Here is a 21451-nt window from a genome sequence, read left to right on the forward strand (position 1 = left end):
TGATTATTTATTTTGTTACTTATTTCCTGCACAGCAACGCTCGTGATTATGTCGTTTCACAACAATTGGCTGAGTTAATCATGATTAATTTAAAATGCCCAGAGGCCACCTCGTGTGACCCGGGAGAGCTCCCATGCCGCTCCTGAGGCGGCGGCAGTGGCATCGTCCGTGCGGTGAACGCCGGGCGGACGTGAGACGCGCGCGTTTATAAATGTTGCAGCCGCTTTCCCATCGCGAATGGCTTGTCCAGTCGGCCGGATCGTAATTACGTTGAATCGCTAAAAATGATGGATCTGCGATTTTAGCCGTTGGTGACAAAGTGAAGGATCGGTAAACTTTGATTTGGGTCGTTTCGATTGAGAAGGCGGATGCGTGCGTGTGCGTGCGTGTGCATGCGCATGCGGTAATTGTGGGTCATCGGGGGTCATGACCCCGGGGTCGCACATGATCACCCGGCGCGCTGCGTGCCCCCTTGGGTTGTCGGGCTTTGTTCCGTCACAACATTTTAGCATCGTTCAATCTAACCACTGAAACTGTACACATTTCTCAAATTAATCATCGGTATTTATTGGGGCGGAAGGGTGGCACAGTGCTTGTTCAGTGGTAACATTTATCCCTCTCCGCAAGATGGGCCTGGGTTCGATTTCCGACTTGGGTGCCTTTCTGTGTGGAATTTGTATGTTCTCACTCTGTTCTTTAGAGTGTGAGTAAGAGTAGAGTTTGTATGTTCTCACTCTGTTCTGTAGAGAGTGTGAGTAGAGTTTGTATGTTATCCCTCTGTTCTGTAGAGAATGTGAGTGAGAATAGAGTTTGTATGTTCTCACTCTGTTCTGTAGAGTGTGAGTGAGAATAGAGTTTGTATGTTCTTCCTCTGTTCTGTAGAGTGAGTGAGTAGAGTTTGTATGTTCTCACTGTTCTGTAGAGAGTGTGAGTGAGAGTAGAGTTTGTATGTTCTCACTCTGTTCTGTAGAGAGTGTGAGTGAGAATGTGTATGTTCTCACTCTGTTCTGTAGAGAGTGTGAGTGAGAGTAGAGTTTGTATGTTCTCACTCTGTTCTGTAGAGAGTGTGAGTGAGAATGTGTATGTTCTCACTCTGTTCTGTAGAGAGTGTGAGTGAGAGTAGAGTTTGTATGTTCTCACTGTTCTGTAGAGAGTGTGAGAGTAGAGTTTGTATGTTCTCACTCTGTTCTGTAGAGAGTGTGAGTGAGAGTAGAGTTTGTATGTTCTCACTCTGTTCTGTAGAGAGTGTGAGTGAGAATAGAGTTTGTATGTTCTCACTGTTCTGTAGAGAGTGTGAGTGAGAGTAGAGTTTGTATGTTCTCACTCTGTTCTGTAGAGAGTGTGAGTGAGAGTAGAGTTTGTATGTTCTCACTCTGTTCTGTAGAGTGTGTGAGTGAGAGTAGAGTTTGTATGTTCTCACTGTTCTGTAGAGAGTGTGAGTGAGAATAGAGTTTGTATGTTCTCACTCTGTTCTGTAGAGAGTGTGAGTGAGAGTAGAGTTTGTATGTTCTCACTGTTCTGTAGAGAGTGTGAGTGAGAATGTGTATGTTCTCTGTTCTGTAGAGAGTGTGAGTGAGAGTATAGTTTGTATGTTCTCACTGTTCTGTAGAGTGAGAGTAGATTTTGTATGTTCTCACTGTTCTGTAGAGAGTGTGAGTGAGAGTAGAGTTTGTATGTTCTCACTGTTCTGTAGAGTGAGAGTAGAGTTTGTATGTTCTCACTGTTCTGTAGAGAGTGTGAGTGAGAGTAGAGTTTGTATGTTCTCACTCTGTTCTGTAGAGAGTGTGAGTGAGAGTAGAGTTTGTATGTTCTCACTCTGTTCTGTAGAGAGTGTGAGTGAGAGTAGAGTTTGTATGTTCTCACTGTTCTGTAGAGAGTGTGAGTGAGAGTAGAGTTTGTATGTTCTCACTGTTCTGTAGAGTGAGTGAGTAGAGTTTGTATGTTCTCACTGTTCTGTAGAGTGTGAGAGTAGAGTAGAGTTTGTATGTTCTCACTCTGTTCTGCATGTATTTCTTCCCGGTTCCTTGGTTTTCTCCGATACCTAAAAGCACACTCAGTGCCCATTGATGTTGGCCAAAACATAAGTTATTATTCTCTACGGCAGTAAATGTACAATATACGATTAAAAAGATAATGACAAGTCGGATTGTTTTCTGATAGTCAGAACGTGGAACGCAGTGCAGCATCGAAGCGAATAGAACTCAGAACAAAAGCAACCTCTCATAGAAGTCAGAGCAGAGAACAAAACAGAGCTTTACACACGAACGTAAATACATATTACCCGAATTACATTTTCTGTAACAGATATTAGCTCTGACGAATAACTTTTAAAACCCGTCAGATGGGGGGGCCGGGTGGTAATTGCACGAGTACGTGAACTGACGAGGACTTGTGTCGAATGGAGCTGCAAAGTGAAGCTTGTCGCAGAGCGGGCAAATGATTGGGACGCAAACGTGAGATGCTCTGATTGCTCAAACAACGGAGGCTGTGTGACGCCACTCAACGCAACTCCGATTGTGCTGCTTTGTTGCTGGCCGCTTGACGTTTTGGGCCTGGGCTCGGCAACTGTCTTATTAAATAAATAAACACCCGAGAAGGCCCCCCCCACCCCCCGTCGCCACCGGCCGGGTAATTTCTTGTCGAATGCGGGGAGCGAAGTGGGGCCTTTCATCAGGTCTCCCGCGGATCCCAAAAGCACTGCGCGACAAAGAGGCCCTCAAATAGATGCCGCGCAGGGGGATTCCTTCCCCCGAGGCCCCTTTCTCTGCGAGTCGTCCGTGGCAACGATGCCCGAAAGGCCGAGGGGGGTGGTGGGAGGGGTTGAGGGGCTCTAGCCACGGCAACCGATTAGTGAACTTTTCTCCATGCCGCCGAACGACGGGCCGAGCTGGTCTGCGGCGGGGCGATTAGTGGATTCTGCGCGCAGGATGGAGAGTGCTTGGGCGCTTCAGTGGCTTTTGTTCGCACCGCGCGCATTTGCCGGGACGACGCAAACACCAGACAAAGGCGGAGTGTTTGTCAATTCTCATCGGAGCCATTACAGATGATAATCATTCTCCGCGCTGTTGGCGGTTTAAAGGCACTACAGCTAATTTGGCGATTAGCATTTGAATGGCCGGGGCTGTGAATGCGTATAAAGCTGTGTGCACATGAAGAGTGGGTGCTCTAGAGCCAGCTGATTGGGAGTACATTATTTCCCTAAGCTCCGTTTGCAAAATACGTTTAAAAAATCCTACCGGGCGTCGCAGCGGGCTTGATCCCGCGAGCGGGCAGGCGCAGGCGAGCGGGCGGGGGCTTGCCCGCACACACGGTTCGGGGCCTTTGAGGAGCAGTTGTTGATTAACATTAAAAAGATCCTTTATTCCTTTGAGATTTCTGTGTCAATCAATGCATGAGCAAGCGACGAAAGTCCACGTGCAGAGAGGGGCGCGGGTTACAGGTCACGGGAATAAAGCGAGTGCCGCGGAGCGCGCCGCCGCTTGGGGACGGCGCTGGAGCGGCGGGCACGTGCGCGTGGCCAGCACCGCTCCTGCCACGGAAATTCACACCTCCCTTCCTCTCATGGCTGAGGTCCGTATCAACAATAACATCAATGTCGGAGTTGTGAATCTAGCTGCTGGCTTCCCGGCACAGCGAGGGTGTGAATCCCACTCGTGTCCTCGGAGAGGCACTCACAGTGGACACGAGTTCGCGCAGAGACCCATGGGCTCACACCCACGGGCTTGTATAGAGAGCCATATTCAAACAGAGGCCCATAGACTACACAGAGACCCATTGAGGTGGTGCTCATCTCCGTTTACAGCCCTGAGTCAGTGGTGAAAATTACACGTTCCTATGGCGGGAGTGAGTCTATCCATTGCACAGCCACCACAGGAGAGTGAGAAATGAAGCCTTGTGTTGTGGTATACACTGCATGGTGACGTTTACTCTCAGTGGTGTGAATCTGCACAGGCAATGTCGTTGCAGTTGGTACCATGAGTAGGGTCGCTATCTGCCTGGGATGGTATCTGTGTTGGGGTGGCAGGGTTTAATTTATACCGAGATCTAGAGCCAGCTGATTGGGAGTCTTGATAGGCCTAGACTGACTGGAAAACACGTCTGGGTTTGGTTTGTGGAAAAGGCGGCAACCACTGGCGGAGCCAGTGGGGGGGGGGGGGGGGGGGCACGTTCCCCCCCAATGATCCGATCGAAATCCCTAATTTCGATCGGATCATTGGGGTTTATTAGTAATAAATCGGCATTTTGCGACCCCCACTGCCACTGTGTAGCATATTATTACGTGCCAGGGACTCTATGAGATGACAGGACAATAGTCTGAGTCCATAATTGGCAATAAGTAACGGCAAAGCAGTTATAAGTGACTCACAGAATTGTGCGCAGTTGCATAAACAGTACACGACTTCCCTGAAGGCATCAACACCTTCAGCGAGCGCGATGCCGATCACACAACGCGGTTCGAATTCGACCCTCGATCGATGGCTGCACCATCGCCGCACGCGCGTCGATTAAAAAGCAAGGGACCAGTCCTTACTTACTAACAACTCCTTACTTACTAACAACTCCTTACTTACTAACAACTCCTTACTAACAACGCCTTACTAACAACTCCTTACTTACTAACAGCTCCTTACTTACTAACAACTCCTCTATCATTTTTCATTGCTGGAGGGGTTGCCCCCCCCCCCCACCTGAATATCCTGGCTCCGCCATTGGCGGCAACCCTGCCAATCACTCGCTCACCCAGCCACTCACCTCACTTCTCTATCTGCTTCGACCCCTGCACAGCTCCACTCTCAAACTCACTCCCATTGTCTCTTGTTCCAGGCTCTCATAATCCTTGCTCAATTCAATAAACGTCGTAAAAAATGTTTGTGTTTTATAACTGTAATAGGGCTGTTTGTTGCTGGCTACTTGATATATTGGGGCCTTTTGGACTGCGCTCAGAAACTGTGCGACAAAAAAAGAGATACTTGTGACCTAGAGGAGACTGAGCTCCTTGAGTGCACTTGTAGACCTGGGAATGAGTGCAGGTTGGTAGGGAGTGCAGGTTGGGAAGGAGTGCAGGTTGGGAATGAGTGCAGGTTGGGAAGGCGTGCAGGTTGGGAATGAGTGCAGGTTGGTAGGGAGTGCAGGTTGGGAAGGAGTGCAGGTTGGGAGGGAGTGCAGGTTGGGAAGGAGTGCAGGTTGGGAATGAGTGCAGGTTGGGAATGAGTGCAGGTTGGGAAGGAGTGCAGGTTGGGAGGGAGTGCAGGTTGGGAAGGAGTGCAGGTTGGGAATGAGTGCAGGTTGGGAAGGAGTGCAGGTTGGGAAGGCATGCAGGTTGGGAAGGAGTGCAGGTTGGGAAGGAGTGCAGGTTGGGAATGAGTGCAGGTTGGGAAGGAGTGCAGGTTGGGAATGAGTGCAGGTTGGGAATGAGTGCAGGTTGGGAAGGAGTGCAGGTTGGGAATGAGTGCAAGTTGGGAAGGAATGCAGGCCTGGGAAGGAGGCACACACAGTGCGCTTGGCACATTCGTTCGGGCAAGCAAACAGGACCACGTCTGTCCTATTAATCAAGGGAGCATAATCCCGTGGATTTGTTGGCTTTGTACCTCGTTTTATTGAGGCTCCTTTCATTCGCTTTGCACTGTTTGCAGATTAGTGGTGAAAGTGTCCGCCTATGGATGTTATCCTTTCCAAAGTCCTCCCAAGGTTTCATAACAAAGCTGAATTTTTATAGAACTTTCTTTCAAGGTTTTGTGAATTTAACCTTAGTTCTTTTTTTTCTTCATTTAATCTCTCCTTGCGAGCACATGCCCTGTTTGGCAATGTGAACGGGCGGTTATTTCTATCGCAGCCCTTTAATAAAAATCTACATTCCTGTAATAAAAACGGTCTTTGGCAGACGTGTTTGCGCAGAATGTTGAAATGCGCTTGTTGTGTTGCCTCTGTCTGGTGATGCCGAGTCCCGTGACCGCGCTTCTCATCATCGGGGGAGAGGTGTTGTGACCTCCAGTGTTGCTGGTGCCTGAACACAGTGTGGGTGAGATGAAACAAGTGAGTCTGGTAGGCCGAGTCCTCAACTTGGGTGGAGGAATCAGATTCAGAATATTTATTTACACTGGAGAAATCCGATGAGCTATAAAGCTCTTTTTCACAGATGTCCTGTAGGGGCGGATTAGAACGTTTCAACAGCAAACAGTACAAAAACAAGATAGTAGTATAGAGTACAAGAAAGGTTAACAAATCACCCAAACATACAAATAAAACTAAACCATCCCCATTGTACCAGGCAAAGCCCTCTGACGTATTAACATATTTTTCAGAAGCGATCTGGAAAACAAATGATAGCTCAACAAAGTGGCCCATCATTTGGACATTTATAGCACCAAGATAATCTAAATAATCTCAATGCTTGTTTATAAATTAGCAGTTCACAGGAACGGCAACCATGGAGGTAGTGATAGAATATTGATTGGGTGAGTGAGTGGGTGGGTGGGTGGGTAAGTGAATGTTTTGTTCTAATCTGCATTGTGGTGGTGGAGATGAAACACGCAACATGGATGCGATGAAACGGTCGGTCTGGTAGGCCGTGTCTTCAACGTTGGTGGTGGAAACAACGAGTGAAGTTCACGGGAACGGTAACCGTGGGAGTAGCGATAGAAGAGTGATAGATGACTGACCACCGATGAGCGAGCGAGCGAGCGACCGAGTGAATCGGTGAGTGCTGGATCGTGAATCAGCGTGACCGCCCTGTCGAGACCTCGCTCCCCTCACAGAGACGACCCAGGTGAAGCCCCGGCGCCGTTTGGCGGCCAGTGTGGGGGCACCAGCGGCTAAGTGGCCCGGGAGGGAGAGCGCGCGTGCTTGTGCTCGCCTACTTTTGTCATGCAGTGCCCGCCGTAATGCGGTGTGTAATTGGAACATTGATACGACGAGAGTTCCGTCGCCTTTGAGTGCCGCTCAGGTGATGCCGACGCTCCTCCTTGCGTTGATCCCACTTAACTCCCCGTGCTGCACACGGCCGTTTCGAGTGAGCCGGCGTTCCCGCGCGTCTGTGGAGCGGCGGGAGACGAGAGCTCGCAGGAACGGCCACCCACCACCCACGGCTGTGTGGCCCCGGTGGCCACCTCGCCGCTCGTGCCCGCTCAAGGCGGTGCCGGAGCCATGCCCTCGTGGTATCCGACGATTGTCGTATCCGGCAGGAGAGTGTCACGAGATTTACAATCGAGTTTTTTTTGTTGTTGTTTGCAAAAAGGGCTACAAAAGCTTTGGGCAGGAGATTGTAAAGCGGTGTACAGTGGAGACGGAAGGAGTGAGCATCTGGAGCCAGCAGCGTTGGGGTCGGTGTGGGAGGGATGGCGGGGGATGCAGGAGTGATGGAGTAGGTGCGGTAGCGGTTGTGAGGGTGCAGATGGGATTGCAATGGTGAGAGATGTATGTTGTGGCTGCAGAAGGGATTATGTGGGTGTGGGAGGGACGGCAAGGGTGAGGTAGGGACGGTGATGGTGCCTGAGGGACAATGAGGATGCGGGGGGGATGGTGTAGGGAGTGCTGGCCGCCACCCTGTCCTGCAGTGGGCTGTCAGTGCAGGTCCTGTGTCACTGCGCCTTTCCAAGTGCCCACATTCCCGGGGCTCTCCTTACAGGTTTTTAAATATTATTAGGCACCTCAAAACACCTATCCTCTTTTGCACAACAACACTTCCCTGCAAGAGAAAGAAATCATTTGCATTTACCGAAAGACAGCTTTGATTTAAGCAAGACTATGTGCTGATGAGACACTTGATTGTTGAACATGGTCCCATAGTTTGCTTGTGTTGTACGAATACTGCTGAAAAAAGTGCACTTCCAAAAGGCCGCGTGGCTGATGGGATGTGTTCAAAAATACTTTCATTTTGGATGGACAAATGTGTGAAGGAGGCGAATTGTCTGCTAGTTTCATTCGTTACTCTTTCTCCGCAACAATGCTGATGATTGTTGTGTTATAAATACAGTGCAATGGATTCCTCATCATCAGCCATGGTCAATCCACTGCTGGATGAAAGCCTCCCCAGGCATCCACCACCTCTCCTGATGCTGTGATACAACAATCCATCCAGCACACAAGTCTCCTCTCTGCGCCTCCCTTGGGATGCGTCCCATGCCTTGGCCGCCACTCGTCGGCCATCGTTCCTTCGAGCCGTGACGGGTGTATGCATGTTGAACTTCTTTTGCACCGTACGTAGCCAACTGTGCTAATCGGAAGTGGTGATGTCTGCCCAATTCCTTTTCTGGCGACTTTGCCATGATGTCATGAACCTGCGTATGTTTTTAATCCTTGTGGTCCTCTTTCTGCGTCTCGACTGCGATTCCAAACACGTGTGTCTCTGTCACGTTTATTTGCGCACTTTTCAGTTATTCTTCTCACGCCTGAAGCGGCGTGATGGTGGTTACGCGGTGTATGGAGCGCGGGGGTCCGCACGGCCGTCTCTCTTCCCGCGCGTGCGGCGTGCGCCCGTGACGGCGCGCGTTGTTTTCCACGGGGTTGCCACGCGAAGACCCGGGGGGGTGCCCCAGCGGGGTCCGCCTCTCCGAAGCCATTTGGCCACGGGAAGACGTGGAGCGCCTTGGCTGACCGGGGTCGCCAGCGACGGCGGTCGCTCCCCCCCCCCCCCCCCCCCCACGGGCGGGAGCCCTGACCTCCGCACGTCACGGTTCTTCGGTCTTTCGGAGATCAAACACGCTCTCTCAGAGCCGCCCGTGCAGTCCACACGTGGAGGTGGTTTTGGAAGCGTTGGCGGCAGTCGGGTTACCAAACCCGGAGGCGTTTATCAGCTCCTAGTTTTTTTGCTGCCCGCAGTGCGTCGCGACAAAGGGCCGTTTGAGTGGCAGGCGGCGAGCCCGCAGCTAAAATAACTCGGCTGCAGGCCCCAGCGGGCCCCGTGGAGAGAGAGCGAGCGGCCGGCACACAGGAATGAGGAAACGGACACCTGACACTGCCACGGGGTATCCACACACGCACACACAGTCATGTACAAAGAGCCCCTTTAGAGTTTGCTTTTCGCACTGCAAATTCTATTGATGAGTGCCTATTAAGTCCGTACATTCTCAGTTGCATTTCACAAGATAAACTAGCAGACAATTTCTCTCCTGCTTCCCACAACCGTCACTGCAGTTAAAAAAACAAAAGTCTTGTTTCACCCAGCCCATCGGCCGCACGACCTTCTGGGGAGTGCACAATTTTAGCGTCATTGGTTCAACGCAAGCAAACTCTTGACATTGAATGTCTCATCGGCAGTAATGCTCGCTGGAACTAAGGCTGGGTGAACTGCCGATGTTGTGTATCGTGGCAGCGCTTAACCCTTCGGCTGATTAGAGCGCTAATGAGCGCACCACCTCTGGGCCACGCTGATTCTGAGGCTTTGCCACTTGTAACCGCGACACAGTGGCCCCCTACAAGTGCCATTCCTTGAGGTAGCGGAGCTCCTTTGACGGATGATCCGGCTCTCAGCTATGCACTCCAGTCACTTGATAAACTTGATGGTCGCTTCCTTATCACTCTTCTCTCGCTACTACCGTAGTTGGTCTTTCCTGTGAACATCACCCCTTGCTTCCTCCACCCATGTTGAAGACTCATCCTCCCAGACCGACAGGTTCATCGTATCCGCACCGTGTTCAACCACCACTCTGCAGGTCACAACAACTCACCCACCCACCCACGACACTGCAGGTCACCTAACTTATCTTTTCCTCCCATCTTTTCTCAAGTTCTAACAATAATATTGCTCAATTCAAGAAACGTGTTGTCACACTCTTATAGAAATGTGGTGATCGTACTGGGTTTTTTTTGCTGGCCGTTTGACATTTTGGCCTTTGGGCCTGTGCTCAGTGACTGTTTACTTCATGTGTTTATAATCGTCTTAGCTCGACAGCCAGGTGCTCAGGAGCGCGTCGGGCCCCGCTCACACGCGCGAGGGTGCGGGCGGGCGGGCGGTCGGGCGGGCCTCGCACTGGGGACGTATCGCTCTATATTTGAAGTGGCCGTGCAAGTGCCGCGCCGCGCCGCCCTTGCGGGAAAGTTAACACCGCGATGCGAATAGAACTTGCGAGCCAGCATCATGCGTGCAGGGCGTACACGGACGTGCGACGACGGAGCCAGCGCGCTTGCTGCCCCGGCACCCAGCGCCCCACGGCCATCGACTTGAGCTGGGCTCGGGCACTCTCGGGGGAAATCTGCGCTGTGACCACGTGGGGTGCGGGATCGCTCTGCTCCCTCGCCTGTGATTCGACACCGCCGCGCTGCGCGGCCAATTCCTTCTCCGCGGAATAATTTACGCACGGCGGCCCTGCGTGCGCCCCGCCGCCTCGTTACAACACGGGCCGCACACCGTGGAGTTGGGGGTTGGGAGGGGAGGGGGGTACACCCACACCGGGCCACCCCAAAAGGCCCATTCCCGCATCTCCGCTGCTCTTCTCCTGTGGCTGCTGGCGCGATTTATATATATTTGGTAGGGTTTGTGGGCGGATTCGAAATGAAAAATGTCGCTTTTTAAAAAGGCGAGCCGGCGTTCGACTTCACCGGTCCCGCGCGAGGGGAGAGGCTGGGAAGAGGGCCCCTTCCAGGAGCCCGTGGCGTCGTCCTTCGCGCTGCAGACATTTCGCTCGAATGGGGCAAAGCAAGATGGCTCTGTGACTTTATTCGCAATGCAAAACGCGCACGGCCGGGCGAGGTGGCCGTCTAGCTCGGGAAATGTTTCCAAAGCGAGACAGAAGCCGAGAGAGAGAGAGAGATCCCGCTCAATGTTGTCTCGAGCGTAAGGCCTGCTGCGGTCCCTGTTTACTTTGCTGGCCCTGCACACTATGTGATGTCTGCTCGGGTTCAGCTTCCCCTCATTTTCTGTAAATAGTCTCCAGGATTACAGCAGCTGCTGCTGCCGCCGCCGCGCTCCCGTAATGACCCTCTTGGTATTCCTGCGCCTCCTCTCCCGCGCACCGCACACACACACACACCCTGCAGCCACTGCCTTCGATTTATTGCCAGCGATTTCCTCTCTCCGAGTGATGCTCCCCCCCCCGCCTCTCTCGCCCCCCCCCGCCGCCTCTCTCGCCCCCCCCCCCGCCGCCTCTCTCGCCCCCCCCCGCCTCTTTCGCCCCCCCGCCTCTCTCGCCCCCCCACCTCTCCCGCCCCCCCACCTCTCCCCCCCCCGCCTCTCTCGCCCCCCCCGCCTCTCTCGCCCCCCCGCCTCTCTCGCCCCCCCGCCTCTCTCGCCCCCCCACCTCTCCCCCCCCCACATCTCTCCCCCCCCCCACCTCTCTCCACCCCCCACCTCTCTCCCCCCCCCGCCTCTTTCGCCCCCCCACCCACCTCTCTCCCACCCCCCCACCTCTCCCCCCCCTACTTCTCTCGCCCCCCCCACCTCTCCCCCCCACTTCTCTCGCCCCCCCCCACCTCTCTCACCCCCCCCCCCCCGCCTCTCTCGCCTGGCGGCTGCTAATTCCACCGGGGGCGAGGCAGCAGCAGCAGCAGCGGCCCCCCGCTCTGATTTAGAGACTTAGCGGCTAACAGGATTGCAATCTGTGACTGCTCCGGGAGTAATCTCTCTCGGCTCATCGTGGGAATTAGACGGATCTGTGCGGGAGAAATAGTCTGCGATTAATCTGCGTGACCTTTTCTCCCCGCCGCGGGATCACAACAGCGTCCCTGCCGGGTGCCTTAATGAGCTGCCGTGGCCGCGCGGGGAGGGAGGAGGAGGAGGAGGAAGGGGGCGCGCGTGCGCTCCCTCCCCCTCTCCTCTCCCTCCCCCTCTCCTCTCTCTCCCCCTCTCCTCCCCCTCTCCTCTCGCTCTCCCGTCTCAAGCCACCCAAGGAGCAGCGTTTGTCTGCCCTTTGATTATCGCGGAGCTGCTGCTGCTGCTGTCCTCCTAGCGCCCGAGAGAGCCCCGCTGCGCCTTGGCGGTGCGGCGAAGCGATAAGGGAGGCGCGGCCGCTTCCACGCTCTGTTTAAAGCAGCTGTGCAGACAGCTTGGGTTTCACATCGATTTTTTTTTTACTCCCCTCTCTCTCTCTCGTCGTTTCTCCGACCAATCGGCTCCGATCCGAGCTGTCCGCCGGCGCTCATCCCCGCAGGGCCACGCCGCCGCCCGCTGTCGGCATCGTTCAGCACGCGGGGAGGAAACGCGGTAATTTACGCGGCGGCGGCGGCGGCGGCAGCAGCCCCACCACCGCCCCCCACGAGAAACAACAGCTGATTTATTTATTATGGAGAGCGCGCGACGGCTCCTCCGCGGAGAGAGGAACCCCGGCTGATCCGTCTCGCTGCGAGGAGAGAAGAGCGCGCTGAGAGAGAGAGAGAGGAGTGAATGGGGATGGGAGCTGCGGCACGAGAGATGAGCGCCGCGCATTGCGGGCGAGAGTCGCGCAGCGCGGAGCCTCTCGCCACGAAGCCGACCTAAGCTCGGCGCGGCAGCCGAGGCGCCCGGGGGAGTGAGAGGAGGCCGCGTGCGAGTAGCGGACGGACGCGACCCCCACCACCTCCCCCCCCCCCCCCCCGTACCAACCCCACCCCGGGGTCGCCCCGTGCGTGCCCAGTGGAGGCGCCGCCTGTGCCGAACCGAGAAGCCCCCCCCCCTCCCCACCCCGAGCGTCGGGGGAAAAAGAGAGACGCCCGAGGGATTGAGCCGCGAGGAGCGGCGGGGGATCTGAGAGATTGGGAGCCGAGGCAGCCGGGCTGCGTCTAAGCCCCAGGGCGTCGCTTCCTCCATCACCGTAATTGCCGCTCGTGGAGAGTGCGAGGAGTTGAGACACGGAGCCGTGGATTTTACAGTGGCGAGGGCCGTCGTCATCGTCGCCGTGTCCCCCCCGGCTGACTCAAGGTCAGTTGCAGGCGCTCGTGCGGGAGAGAGGGACGCGTGGCCGCAGCGAGGCGGCGGCGGCGGCGGGTGGAGAGGCATCGTGGAGTTGGCGGCCACGACTTGTGGTGCAGCGGCTACGAAGTGTGTGTGTATGTCAGTGTGTGTCAGTGTAAGTGTCAGTGTGTGTCAGTGTGTTTGTGTCAGTGCGTGTGTGTGTGTCAGTGTGTGTCTGTGTTTGTGTCAGTGTGTGTGTGTCAGTGTGTGTGTCTGTGTGTGTGTCTTTGTGTGTGTCAGTGTGTGTGTCTGTGTGTGTAAGTGTCAGTGTGTGTCAGTGTGTGTGTATGCTGCACTCACCACCCTCCTGCAGGGCTATCAGAGTGGTGAGCACTCCAATGGTGGCAGGGGGTGGTGGTCGCGATAGCGGTGAGCATTCTAGGGTGGTGAGTACTGTAGTCGTGAGTACTGTCAGTGGTAAATACTGCAGTGGTGAGTACTGTAGTGGTGAGTACTAACAGTGGTGAGTACTAACAGTGGTGAGCGCTGTAGTAGTGGTGGTTCGTGGGCGCCTTGTGTAGCAGCTCCTGTAAATGTGAACGCACGTGTTACATACGGCACGTGTCTTGTCTGTGTGCACGGCATGTGTTACACCTATGTTGTGTATTGTCTGTGTTACACGGCACGTGTTACACGGCACGTGTTACACCTATGTTGTGTATTGTCTGTGTTACACGGCACGTGTCACACGGCACGTGTTACACGCGTGCCGTGTGTACTGTCTGTGTATACACGCGGGGATGTGGACGCGCGTGTGCACGGTGACAATAGGCTGGGCGGAAAGTCCGTATACCCTTGCCTTGTAGCAATCCACTCGAATCGCATAGGTGAAGGGGTATAGGGACTTTGCGACCCGATCAAACGCGGTGCTGGGTGTGGGATGTGTTTATCTCAAGTCAGCTCTAAGGTGTTGAACCATGATGAATGAATACACGGTTTAATTAAAATAGTACTATAAGTTACTCGCTGCGCAAAACATTACAATGAATTAGGTCGTAAATTGCGATTGTGGTCGCCTGTGAATGTGCAGAATGTGTAGGTGTGAGTAGCGTAGCGAAATAGGGGTTACCCAAAAACAACACTGTACTGCTGTACACGTGGGGTTGTGTTTGTGAGAGAGTGGGGTGGTGTGTGAGTGGTGTGTGTGAGAGAGAGTGGGGTGGTGTGTGAGTGGTGTGTGTGTGTGTGTGTGAGAGTGTGGGGTGGTCTGTGAGTGGTGTGTGTGAGAGAGTGGGGTGGTGTGTGTGTGAGAGAGTGGGGTGGGTGGTGTGTGTGAGAGAGTGGGGTGGGTGGGGGTGGTGTGTGTGTGAGAGTGGAGTGGTGTGTGTGTGTGAGAGAGTGGGGTGGTGTGTGAGTGGTGTGTGTGAGAGAGTGGGGTGGTGTGTGAGTGGTGTGTGTGTGTGTGAGAGCGTGGGGTGGTGTGTGAGTGGTGTGTGTGTGTGAGAGTGGGGTGGTGTGTGAGTGTGAGAGAGTGGGGTGGTGTGTGAGTGGTGTGTGTGAGAGTGGGGTAGTGTGTGTGTGTGAGAGTGGGGTGGTGTGTGAGTGGTGTGTGTTTGTGAGAATGGGGTGGTGTGTGTGTGAGTGGTGTGTGTATTAGTGGGGTGGTGTGTGTATTAGTGGTGTGTGTGTGTTAGTGATGTGTGTGAGTGGGATGGTGTGTTTGTTCGAGTGGGGTGGTGTGTCTGTGAGAGTGGGGTGGTGTGTGTATTAGTGGGCTGGTGTGTGTGTAAGTGATGTGTGTGTTAGAGTGGGGTGGTGTCTTTTCGAGTGAGGTGGTGTGTGTAAGGTTGGGGTGGTGTGTGTGAGTGGGGTGGTAGTGTAGCGGTTTGCGTGCTACCCTACGAACCTGGCCACCCGAGTTCGATTCCCGCTCACGGCCAAAATCAGTGACGATTATCTGAACCGGTCATTGGCCTCCCCTAGGTCGACTCAGCCTTAACTGAGTACCTGGTGCGGTGTGTAAAAACATCGCCACTGGGGAGACAAAGGCGGCCGGGCGTGGTGCTGGCCACCTACCCCCTCGTGTGCCGTTCTGGCCTTCATAAGTGCTCGCTAACAGCACTTGCCCCTACAGTCTGTTAAGGTTATACGGGGGATCTTTGTCTTTGGTGTGTGAGAGAGTGGGGTGGTGTGTGTGTCTTAGTGGTGTGTGTGTGAGAGTGGGATGGGGTGCTGTTTGTGAGAGTGGTGGTATCCGTATGTACACGCGCGCGTCAACCACATGCAGTCCACACGTTAACCACCACGTGGGCACGATAATGGAACTCCCAATGCAGCCATTAATTTGCGCGTGTATCCTCGGAGTGGTGTGTGCAAGTGTAATGTTCAGACGTGGCGAGCGTGCATCAACTGCGCGAAGGTTGTGCTTTATGTGTGTGTGCGCGCCACTGCTGGCGAAGGTGGTTGGTGGTGCTGTTTGTTGTAGTTCGTGCTGTAAAAGGCCGATGATGATAGCGAGAGGTCGAGCCCAGCTTGGTCAACACGTGGGGTTGACTTCTTGGTAACACAGTTGGCTGCTCAGCTCAGGCCCAAAACGTCAAAGCGGCCAGATGCAGACAGTACGACCATTCAAAGCTGGTGACGGATAAGAGTTGCAGGTGTTTCTTGAGATGAGAAAAAGGATTAAACGAGAACGATGGGAGGGAATTGTGAAGTGGAGCAGTTCAAGGAAGATGCAGAACGAGATGTGGCGTGATCTGCAGTGTGGTGAGTGGGCAAGTGAGTGTGTTGTTGTGATCTGAGTGTGGTGAGTGGGTGAGTGTGTTGTGATCTGCATTATGGTGAGTGGGCGAGTGTGTTGTTGTGACCTGCAGTGTGGTGAGTGAGTGGGTGAGTGAGTGTGTTGTTGTGATCTGCAGTGTGGTGAGTGGGCGAGTGAGTGTGTTGTTGTGATCTGCAGTGTGGTGAGTGAGTTGACGAGTGAGCGTGTTGTTGTGATCTGCAGTGTGGTGAGTGGGTGAGTTGTTGTGACCTGCAGTGTGGTGAGTATGGTGGGTGAGTGTGGTGAGTGAGTGTGTTGTTGTGACCTGCAGTGTGGTGTGGTGAGTGGGCGAGTGAATGTGTTGTTGTGATCTGCAGTGTGGTGAGTGGGCGAGTGAGTGTGTTGTTGTGACCTGCAGTGTGGTGAGTATGGTGGGTGAGTGTGGTAAGTGAGTGTGTTGTTGTGATCTGCAGTGTGGTGAGTGGGCTAGTGAGTGTGTTGTTGTGATCTGCAGTGTGGTGAGTGAGTGAGTGGGTGAGTGTGTTGTTGTGATCTGCAGTGTGGTGAGTGGGTGAGTGAATGTGTTGTTGTGATCTGCAGTGTGGTGAGTGAGTGAGTGTGTTGTTGTGATCTGCAGTGTGGTGAGTGAGTGGACGAGTGAGCGTGTTGTTGTGATCTGCAGTGTGGTGAGTGAGTGAGTGTGTTGTTGTGACCTGCAGCGTGGTGAGCGAGTGAGTTTTTGTGACCTGCAGCGTGGTGAGTGAACACAGTGTAGATGAGACGAGACAGTCAGTGTCTGGTAGACCGAACTCTCAACATGGGTGGAGGAATCAACGAGTGAAGTTCACGGTAACAGTAACGATGGCAGTAGCGATAGAACGGTGACAAGGAGGCGACAGGCCGCCAGTGAGAGAGAGTGACCGGACTGAATCTGTGCGCGCCGGATTATTGCGATCGTGACCGTGGCCGTGGGCGTACGTGTGTAGCGCGAGGACCACGGGACCCAGGGCCTTGCGGCTTTTCTCGTGTGGTTTCTGTCATGCGCCGCAATCCTCACGGGTCACCACCACCGCTAGGCGAGCCGGGGACACCTCGGGCCCGGCCCGGCCCGGCCCGGCGTGTGAGAGAGAAGCGTTCGTCGGCGCAGCGGAGGGGTCTATTGTTGGTGTCGGTGATCGCTGTTCACTTGCTGTTGGTGGTCGTGATTGACTGCGTGTGTTGGCTTGTAGTTGACTTGGCGTTTGTGGTTGTGTTTCTGTCATGTAGTTTGTGGTGATTTGTGGTTCCATTGTCGGTGGTTTAAATGTGTCTCTGTGGTTGTGCTGGTATTAGTGTTTGTGTTGGTCGTTGAGTTTGTGTTGGTGTTCTGCAGAGCCAGAAACACAGGGCTTCACTGGGATGCAACTGGTGCCTGTTGTGTCTTGGGTCAGGGACGCACGTCCATAAACTAAAGCAATATGTCCAGGAGCTAAATGCCAGTATCGTGGTCTCCTCGCCACGACGAGAGAGGGCTTCGGGAGAGTTTATAAAGTTTAGCGATTTCTCTATTGAAGGAGCGCAGACTAAAGTGTTTACTATATGGTCCATAGTTTGGGTCGCACGGTCACAATGGCACTCCTGTGGCTTGTCTTGACTATTATGTTCATGAAGGAGATGTGCGTATTGGCCTGTTGATGTTCCGATGCGGTTAATGTACACCAGTGTCTTTGATGGAGGAATGTCGTACCTCCGATTTAGCGCGGACGGCTGCGTACTGTACGAAAGAAGTTCAACACACATACGAACATGTGAAATCCAGGAGGTGCGACTTGTGGGGCTCAAATGACGATTTTATTCTGGACGTCCGCATCGTATCGCTCCGTTCGCCGGCGTTCTTCCGGATCTGTGTGAGATTCTGGGATGGCGACAGCAGCGCGATCCCAAAGGGTGGATCGGGACTTGAGTCAGTGGCAAGGGACAGTGTTGAGGTCTTGGTTGATGGGTCGGCGGTTGTTGTTGGCAAAAAGACGTGTCCATTACCTGTGTAGTTTTCTGTTGCTAACTTAAAGCCACGAGCTGAATGGAAGCCTCGAGCCCTCTACGCAGTTGCGTGGCGCTCACGGCCGCACGAGCGCCACACGTGCATCTCGTGCCGGCCCTGTGAATGTGCTGCAGGCTCATCCCACGAAGGAGGAGACGCCTCGGGCTTCTGCGTGTATTGACTGCGGCTGAGATCCACGGGGGGGGGGGAGGCCAAGAGGGAGGGAGCGGGGGGCTGGGAAAGCAAAGAAAGGAGCTGGGGTTTTTTTGCCGGGGGGTATAAAAGCAGCGATGAAAGGCTTTGCAAAGAGGATGAAGGGGAGGGCGTCTGTGTGCTCTCTGCCTCAGTGCTTGCCTGAGCCAGCATGGCATTGATTGTGAAAGTGTGGGCCAGGAGATTGATCCCCCGATCAATGGCAGTATTCTCTGCGAGCAGTGATTTTACATTCGGCCTCCCCGTGCTCGGAATGCAGATGGTCGCGCGGGAGTTATTTCCCCCTCCCCGCCCGCGCCTCGGTCACCGCCCACGCCTCCCTCTCCTTTATCTCCGCCGGTTGCCCCCGGTTGCCCCGGTGACCTCCCCCGGGCCCTGACAGCCCGTGCCAAGCACCTGGCCGTTGTTGAGCAATAGCCGCGTGAAGCGCCGCCGCTGTCGCCGCGGCGCGTTTGAACCGGGCCGATTTGCGCGTTGCCACCAGCCCGAGAAAGGAGGCCCGCGCAGCCTCCACGGGCGGGGTACGTCCGGCGAGAGGCGGAGTGGGCGGGATGGGAGGAGGAGGCGAGTGGGACCCTCGGGTTTACGGTGTTTCCGGAAACGCTGGAGTTTGGAGCAGTGCAAAGAGCGTGACGGCGCTCACCTGTGAACCTGAGCACGCTCGCTCGCACCCACACACGCTCGCATGCACACACGCACGCACCGATGGGTGCGGAGAGCCTCGTGAGCGGCCGGACTTTCCGCGTCTGTTGTGGCTCCTCGTTCATTTGTGGGTTGCGACGCTCCCAGAGGAACGGTACGTGTGCATGGGCGAGTGCCGCGCGAGCGCGTTCAGTCTGTTGCGCTCGCACGCCTCCGGTTTTTGTGTTGTGCCGCCGTGCGACGGCCGCGACGCGACGCGGGCGATCGCGTGACGGTGACGCCATGGCGGGCCCCTTCTGCCGGGCGTGCGGGTCTCCGCCGTCCGAGCCCCGGCCGTGCGGATTTAGCGCTGACGTCGCGCGGAGTGCGCCTGCTGGAGTGGGAAGCCCGAGCCGAGGCGCCGAACAGGGCGGCTTTAGCGAGGCGCGGCGCCGCGTGCGTACTCGCCCGTGCCGATTGTGGTGTCGCAATAACTGCAGGAGACGGGTCCTTTGGGTTGAGGTCACCGCTTCTATTTAACCGCGAGGACAGATGAGGGCAGAGGCCTTCCCGGGGTCATCGCGGCCGTGCCCTCCCCCCCAACGAGAGCGGAGGAAACAATGGCTTGTTCTGTCGTTGCCGCGCTGCGTTCGCCGCTAATGACCCACGCTCCCGCCAGCGCTCGCCTGGAGCGACGCGGGAGCTTTCATTATGGGAGCGAGCGAGATGGTGCTCGGGGCCCACCGCGTTAAGAGCCGCCCTTTCGCTCAACGGGGAGAGCAAGCGTGCACGCTGCGTGTGCTCGCACACGGCCGTATTTACGCAATACAGTGCGTGGCACGAGCACTTCTCATTAGTGTGCCACTTTTCAAATTCCTTGGGAAAAAAATGCACGCATTCATAAATTCTTGCCTGCTGGCTGTTTTTCAAGCAAATAATTTGTTGCAAAAATAATATTTCCAAGTGTATTTTGTTCAACCGGTCGGAGAGCTCAAGAGACCAGGATAGTCTCATTTGCAAGAGTGACTGACCTGGCCCCACGAAAACTACTCGACAGTATATAGCGTTTAAAAAAAAATCTCACTTGTTTATGAATCCAGCCGCCCATCCCAGTTTATGTTGCGTAAATTCTGTAAAAATGTCTGTCTCTAAATCCGCGCGAGCGAGTCCACCGTGAGCCCTGGAGGGCATGACAGCTCAAATCCCAAGATTGGTTCTCCCCGTGCCGCACCGCCGATAAGCCCCGCAAACAAAAGAGGGGCCCTTATCGGCCGTCCTGCCTGCCGCGCAGATAACCCCGGGGTGATCTCCTGTTTTGCCTGTCGTGACACTGATACCGCGAGCGTCACGTGGCCGCTCCCCCCTTCTCGGCGAGCGAGGCCCCACGTGTACCCTGGGAGATGGCGAAGCTCGTCGCACGTAGAAACAAGCGGCGCGAGCGCTGCAGCCCGGCTCGTTGAGTTGCAGGGGACGCTTCGTGCGGCCGGTGGAATTGAAAGAGAGCTTGCGGGTAAACAGCGTTGATCGGACACTTTCCCATCTCTGTCGAGGTGAGGGAAACGAGAAATACCAGTTGTCTCGATTGTCAAAGTGCTGTTTACGCTGAGCCCTGGCTACGTGAGCCCAGCCATCCGTACAGCCGTGGATTATGCTCTGTGGCGTGCAGCGCTCGGCGCGTTAATTTGCTAAGTAATGCTTTACAGGGCGACTGGCGCACACATCCGTGCCGTGTGTGCAAAAGTGTTTTGACAATTGAGGCCTTCGCATCACGTGCACACGAAGCCCGCTGCGACATTATCCCCCTACAAAGCAGGTGTTTATTTGAGCAGTTTACAAATGTAAATTGCTTATTGTCGATTCGCAAGTGAGTCTTGTGTTCGAGCCAGGGTTAAAATTACCCACTGGAGAATGCCACTGAGCCGCGGCTCAGCGATATTTCACGCGCTGCATCTCCACAGCCAGCGCTGCTCGCTGCTGAAAGTCATCCCGCGGCTGCAAATTAAAGCGATCGCGTAAACAGACACGTGTGAAAATAACGGTGTCAAATTGTGATGCGTAGACATTGTCACACTTATTTATGCATCAACTAATTAACGGCGCCCGAGAAAACTTTAAATTGAAGCCGGCTTAATTGTAAAGCAATACGCGGTGGCGGCGGTATGTGTTACCGTGAGATGTAATCGAGAGGTGCGGGGGGCGCTGCTGACTCGGTTACCCCGAGTACCAGGGGGGCACCCGGAGGTGAAACTGCGGGGTGCGTGGGAGTCAGGCCAGCGACGGTGTGAAAATACGAGGCTCTGGCAACAGGTCAGATAGCACCTGCTGCACGTGCCACCGGTCCTCCGGCGTCACAGCCGAAGCAGGCGTGCGACGGCAACCGTTCACTTCAGCAGATCATCTCCACTGCTTGAGAAGCCCTCGTGCTGCACTGGCGTTTGAACTTCTCGACGTTGTTCAACCCCTTGAGTTGTTTGCGAACATTGTGAAACGCCGGCGTGGCATCTGCGCGCCATGCCGCGCTTGAGTGGAACGCTTGTGGCTCAACGCAGAGAGAGAGAGAAATCCCTGTCAGGTGATCTCTTCCTCGGGGCCACGCACGCTGGCTTAGGCCAAGGGAATCCGAGCCGCCGTAGGTGACGTGGATTAGGATTAGACACCAGAGCCGGCTTGCGACGGGACGTGCGAGCGAATGAGGGTTACCCGGGGCCGCCACCTTTCACCCTGTAATGTTGGGTTACTTAATCACCGCGTATCACGTTTACGTCCTCCTAGGCCCACAATCGGAGCTCTAATCTCCAGAGACACACTTGCATTGTTGATTGTGCCGTTGAAAACGGATAGCTCGCCGACGTCGCCCGGTTTTCCAGGCCACTCCGACCACGCCGCTGCCCCCGTTGCGTTTGGCCGCTCTTCGTTTCATCGGCCGTGGCTCTGGCGCGGGAATTCCAAACCGCATCCCCCCTCCGCGCGCAGCCCCTGCCGCATTCCGGCCGTCGACTCGCGTTAGAGCCGTTCCCCAACAGCTCCTTCCTTC

General features: G+C 54.9%; 1 protein-coding gene across 11 annotated transcripts in view; it reads left to right on the forward strand.

Annotated features, from left to right (window-relative positions):
* Positions 1–21451, forward strand: part of AUTS2 (activator of transcription and developmental regulator AUTS2) — a 259977-nt gene that overhangs the window by 194885 nt on the left and 43641 nt on the right. The gene's annotated exons all lie outside the window — the stretch shown is intronic.

The sequence above is a fragment of the Petromyzon marinus genome, chromosome 38, assembly GCF_048934315.1.
Source record: "Petromyzon marinus isolate PM22_M1 ecotype Great Lakes invasive population chromosome 38, UKy_Petmar_22M1.pri1.0, whole genome shotgun sequence".
Taxonomy (NCBI): domain Eukaryota; kingdom Metazoa; phylum Chordata; class Hyperoartia; order Petromyzontiformes; family Petromyzontidae; genus Petromyzon; species Petromyzon marinus.